Source organism: Dama dama, chromosome 11 (assembly GCF_033118175.1).
Source record: "Dama dama isolate Ldn47 chromosome 11, ASM3311817v1, whole genome shotgun sequence".
Lineage (NCBI taxonomy): Eukaryota > Metazoa > Chordata > Mammalia > Artiodactyla > Cervidae > Dama > Dama dama.
The window spans coordinates 99,228,025-99,234,024 of NC_083691.1; the positions used below are offsets into that span (position 1 = coordinate 99,228,025).

Below are 6,000 nucleotides of genomic sequence, written 5' to 3' on the forward strand. Positions count from 1 at the left end.
GTTATCTCCAAATGGTATGGTGAGGGGCACTTTTCATTTTTTTTCCTTTTTATAGTTTCTAGATTTTCTATTATTTGTATTACTTTAGAATTTGAAAAATTAATGACCATTTCCCCCTTAATTGAAAGGAAAAACATACCTGATGTTATCTACAATATGAAAATATGATGCTAGTAAATTATTTTCTTTAAAAATAAATATTTGGGGACTTCCCCACTGGTGGTCCAGTGGTTAAGACTTCACCTTCCAATGCAGGGGTTACAGGTTCGATCCCTGGTTGGGGAGATAAGATCCCACGTGCCTCAAGGCCAAAAACACAAAACATAAAACAGAAGCAATCATGTATCAAATTCAATAGGACTTTAAAAATTTAAAAATCTTTAAAATAATAATATATATGATGGCTTATCTGTGCACAAATTATCTCTGGATGGAGACCAAGACTGCAATATTGGTTGCCTCCCGGAATGGGAAATGAGAGGTTAGGGACAGCAGTGGAAAGAAGATATTTCACTAAATATTGTTTTATATATTCTGAATGTTATACTGTATAAATGTATAACTTATTCAGAAATGAAAGTTTGAAAATTAAGAATTTAATCATATTAGCTTAAAGTAATCATTAGAGACCTTAATCAAGTCCTTACATTAATGTCATTGGCAATGCCTGAGATCACAACCAATATACCAAGGACTTTTCCCAACTCCCTTACTACAGAGTAACTCATAAGAGCATTGTGCATTCCTAAAGCATGGTCATTGCCGCTCTTCCCAGGAACCTGATTGCTGTGGGTAGAATATTAAATCTAATGTGGTCTAATGTGGTCTGTGGGCTACAGCTGCCAAAGCAACCTGTCAGTTAATTCTGCTTATTACACACTTGTTGATTCACTGGGTAGAGAGAAGGGGTGAAGGAGAGTCATGGATTTAATTAACTGGGTAAAACACGTTGACCTCAATGATCAAAATGGAGAGTAGTCCTTATTAGCATCATTACTTTGATGGCCATACCAGATCTTCCTGTGTGTAATGTTTCTCTATCAGTCCTGGGGCGCCCTGAGCCTCCTTTCATGGGCCAATCTTTGGGACACATGTCATTGCAGGGTTTGCTTCTGTTCCGTAGTGTTTGCCTAACACTCCATTCAGCTGCCCCTCCCATGAAGCTCATTCTCATTGCTCTGCTCCTGGGCCTTTCAGGCCACTTGACACTCATGTTGCACCCTGCAGTCTCACAGTGGACTGACTGCTAGTGTCCTCTCTCCAGCCACCTCATCTTTCCCTTTTGAACACTGCCCTTAGCCATGTCTAAACGTGAAAGAAACCAGTTAGTTTTTTAAATGCATCAGAGAATAGCCAATAACAATGTTTCTCAAACTGGACTCTCAACCCTATATTCCTGAAATTTCTTTCTGGATGTCTGTGAATGTTCTGTGGACATTTATTAATGTTGTTATCATTTCCATTATTCATCTTTAAAAATATATAGCTATTTCTTGATGAATTCTCATATCTTTGAATGATGTCCTGCCAATCAGTGGGATTTGAAGTGACCATGTTTACCTGTGTTTATTGATGTGTTGCTGTAGCAATTAAATGCCTCAAATAAGACAAGAATCTAGAGAATAGCATGATTATGAAATGATGCATTTTGCCCAGTAAAGGCCAAATGACTGTTAAAGCCATCTCTATGCAAGTAACTTTCACTGTGGTTTGATAGAGACCAGTGATGGGGAAAGAGAGTCATCATGTTGAATCCAGTAGTGAACACTGTACCAGGAGCAGGCAAGCCATAACCTCACACACAAAAGCACCATATCCTAAGAGATAGCAACCTGAATTATACTGGGTTTGGTCACTTGTTCATGTTTATTTTATAAATTTCTTTTGGTTTCACAATTGTATGTGTGCTATAAGCCCAAGGATTTTTGTTGTTGTTGCTTAGTCGCTAAGTTCTGTCCAACTCTTTGTGACCCCATGGACTGCCAGGCTCCTCTGTCCATGGGATTTCCCAGACAAGAATACTGGAGTGGACTAATTTGCATTGTAAGGCAATAGTGGCTGTTTTCTTTTCTTTCAAGTGAGTCCACATGTTCCTCAAGAAACTCTGGCTGTTAAGGGTGTGTCTTTGGAATGTCCCTGGTGGCCCAGAGGCTAAGACTTTGCATTTCCAATGTAGGGAGCCCGATTTTGATCCCTGATCAGGGAATTAGATCCCACATGCTGCAACTAGACCTGCTACTGCCAAATAAATAAATACATAAATATCTAAGAGTCTGTCTTTGACAGAAAAGAAACTTATGGTTACCAAAGAGGGAAGCTGGGGGAAGGGATGGAGGATAAATTAGGAGTTTGGTATTAACAGATAGACACTAATGTTAATACATATAAAATAAGTAAACGACAAGGACCTACCTGAAACCAATTGATGGCATTTCAAGGGGGCGTCTGAAGAGCTCTGGTACCATAGTCCTTTATGTCTCGTTGCAGAGAAGAATTCCAGAACAGCAAGGTGACAGACAAGAAGTGATTTCTTAGAATAGAACACTTGTGAGGCTTACAAGTGGGCAAGAAATGCTGTGCCCCAAGAACTTACTGGGCTACAGTTTCATAATCAAAGGAAAAAGTGGGGAGGGAGAGAAGAACTTCATTGTCTTTCTTGAGTAGACGTCATGTTTCTATCATCAGTTCTTCCTCCAGGTTGAGCAGGGGAGTTCTCTTATCCCTGCATGGTCAAGCTGTGTCTACAAACTGTGGTTTTTTTCTGTGTGCAGAGAGAATGTTCTAGGGATCATTAACTTACTGAGCTCACTGGGCATGATGTGGGTCTCATGCCACCATTGTTTTATTGTTTGGGGGCATGTCCCATGCTTCTGTCGCATGATTTTGTTGCTAAGCAAGCTGCTTGGTTTTGCGATTAAGCAAACCTGCTCTCTTGAGTAATCATTAACTTACAAGAGTGTCCCATATTTTTCTAGTTATCAACTAATTAGTCTTTATTTTGTCCCTTCGTTTTGTCCCTATCATACTATATAGGACAGGGTGCTATATTCAATATCTTGTAATAACCTATAAAGAAAAAGAAGCTGGAAAAGAATAGATATAAATATATAGCATAATATAGATATATAACTGAATATGTAACTGAATCACTTTGCTATACACCTGAAACTAACACAACATTGTAGTTCAGCTATACTTTAGGTTTTTTTAAAGAGTCTGTCTTTGAACTTGTCTACCATATACACTCGGAGAAGGCAATGGCACCCCACTCCAGTACTCTTGCCTGGAAAATCCCATGGACAGAGGAGCCTGGTGGGCTGCAGTCCATGGGGTCGCTAAGAGTCGGACACAACTGAGCGACTTCACTTTCACACATTGGAGAAGGCAATGGCACCCCACTCCAGTACTCTTGCCTGGAAAATCCCATGGACAGAGGAGCCTGGTGGGCTGCAGTCCATGGGGTCGCTAAGAGTCGGACACAACTGAGCGACTTCACTTTCACACATTGGAGAAGGAAATGGCAACCCACTCCAGTACTCTTGCCTGGGGAATCCCAGGGACGGGGGAGCCTGGTGGGCTGCCGTCTATGGGGTCTCACAGAGTCGGACACGACTGAAGTGACTTAGCAGGAGCAGCAGCAGCAACCATATGCACTGATGTTCTAAAAGTTAGTGACTGTATTTGGTTGGTTTGCTTTCTATATCACCTACTATAGTAGTTAGCAATGTCTATAATCACTATAGACATTATGACGGACAGTGTTATGTTAGTGTTGCCCTTTTACAGTATTTTGGACACCATGGCAAGTTTCACATTGGTGTTTTTCAGTGAACCTGTCTTCAAGTCCCACATCATCAAAACTACTCCAGAGCATCATTGTTCTTTATAAAATTTCTTGTCTTGGTTGGAAAAATCTTAACTGGTATCTTGGCCCTTGGTGATAATTATTCCAATAAATACTCTCTGAGAAAAAATTTTATGGTGCATGCTTTTTATAAATATATGTGTAGGCAGATGGGTTCCCTCATCCCCTATTCTCAGCACACACATTGTCTCACTAAGGGCCTCAAGACATCCACTGTCTGCTGCCTACCAGCATGTGGTGCCAAGTCTGGTGGACCCAACAGACGAAACCAAAGAAAATCAAATAATGAGTGAAGGAGGAGGAATAGCATAAGAAACCCCCCAAACAGATCTAACTACCAGTTCAAATTCCTTTAGTAGGTTAATTATATTTCCTCACTTTTGCAGCTAAAGAAAGAATGTTCTCAATTTTGATAAGAATTTGATAAATTTACTCATATATGGTAGTTCAGAATATGTCTTCTTAGATGTTCTACTGCTCAAAGTAGGTATGGTCAAGATGGCATTCCTTTGTACTCAGCAATTTTCAGCTCCTCGTTAATTTTGTCATCATTATTTTTGATGATATGATCTTCACTCTTACATGGATATGAGCTACTTGCTCACGTGTTCTAAGCTCAAATCAGAACAGAACAGCCTACCTCTTTACTCTTTTTCTCAAGACAAGAAGGAGTTGGCAGTTTCAGTCTCCTGAAACTGAGATCCAGTGCCGTTCAGAGTAAACCCAAGGAAAGGGGAACTGAAACCAACACTCTTCATGGCCAAAAGAACTTACTGACATTTGCTTTCATCACTAAAGTCTTAGTAAACATAAGTGAGCTCCCAAAATTTCCCTATTCAGGCGATCTGGCCCACTTCTCTGTGCTTCTCTCTCTCCATCCAAAAAGCTGTCATACTCAAGAAAGCTACAGCCACTATCATTTAAGGCACTGAAAATTAAAACTAGCTGTAAGCCATGTACAATCACCACAGTTGTGTGAAAATGTACTAAAATTAGATTAACCAGGACAGACCTTTAAAAATGACCACCTCTTCCAATCAAACTTGTGCTTCAGGGTAGTATGGATTCTTAAGGTAGTATGGATTATCAGCAATAGCTGAACAAGTTGAAGAGAAACAGTTAATACCTACAGAAGTCTTTTATGACATTTACATATAATTTCCATAAAAGAGCAATTCTCAAAATGTGAGCCATGAAACCCTAGGGGTCCCTGAGAACTTTAGTAACTCAGATGGTAAAGCATCTGCCTGCAACACAGAAGCCCCGGGTTTGATCCTGGAGAATTCCATGGACAGAGGAACCTGGCAGGCTACAGTCCATGGGGTCACAAAGAGTTGGACACAACTGAATGACTAATACACACACACAAATTTAAAGCTATTTTTATATTAAGATTGTTTGTCTTCGTCACTGTGTTGACATTGTTATTGATGTCACAAAAGCAATGGTAGCTAAAACTGTTAGCATGTTAGCAGGGAGCCATGCAGTGGCTCCACATTGTCTGGAAGTCATTATATTCTTCTCCACTATACACAAGCTCCAGTACTTTGGCCACCTAATGTGAAGAGCTGACTCATTGGAAAAGACTCTAATGCTGGGAAAGATTGAAGGCAGGAGGAGAAGGGGATGACAAAGGATGAGATGGGTGGATGGAATCATCAACTCAATGGATATGAGTTTGACCAAACTCTGGGAGACATGAAGGAAAGGGAAGCCTGGCGTGCTGCAGTCCATGGGGTTGCAAAGAGTCAGACACAACTTAGCAACTGAACAACAACATACAAGGGGGAAAAGAGCCAGTTTCACTTGTTTTGGTTTTTTTTTTTTTTTTTTTGGCTGCACTTTGTACTATGTAAGATCTTAGTTCCTTGGCCAGGGATCAAAACCATGCCCCTTGCATTGGAATTTCGGAGTCTTAACCACTGAACTGCTACGGAAGTCCCAAAGATAATTTCATTTAAGAATGCCCTTTCTGGGCGGTAAATTTATTCATCTTTTTAAATTTCAACTTTTGAGTTATTTTCAAATTAAAATTATTTATTTTATTAAAACATGTATTATGACAAAATAGGATGTACATTGTATTATGTACAAAATAGGATGTTACCAAAGTAACAATGTCTTTCCTCCCCCCA

At 39.9% G+C, this 6,000-nt stretch overlaps 1 protein-coding gene across 1 annotated transcript in view; it reads right to left on the minus strand.

Moving 5' to 3' along the window:
- Positions 1–2,542, minus strand: part of VWA3B (von Willebrand factor A domain containing 3B) — a 201,442-nt gene extending 198,900 nt beyond the window's left edge. Inside the window, exon 1 of the mRNA XM_061155967.1 lies at positions 2,413–2,542. The gene's annotated coding sequence lies outside the window, so the exon portion shown is untranslated. The remainder of the gene's footprint in view (positions 1–2,412) is intronic.
- Between the last annotated feature and the right edge of the window lie 3,458 nt (positions 2,543–6,000).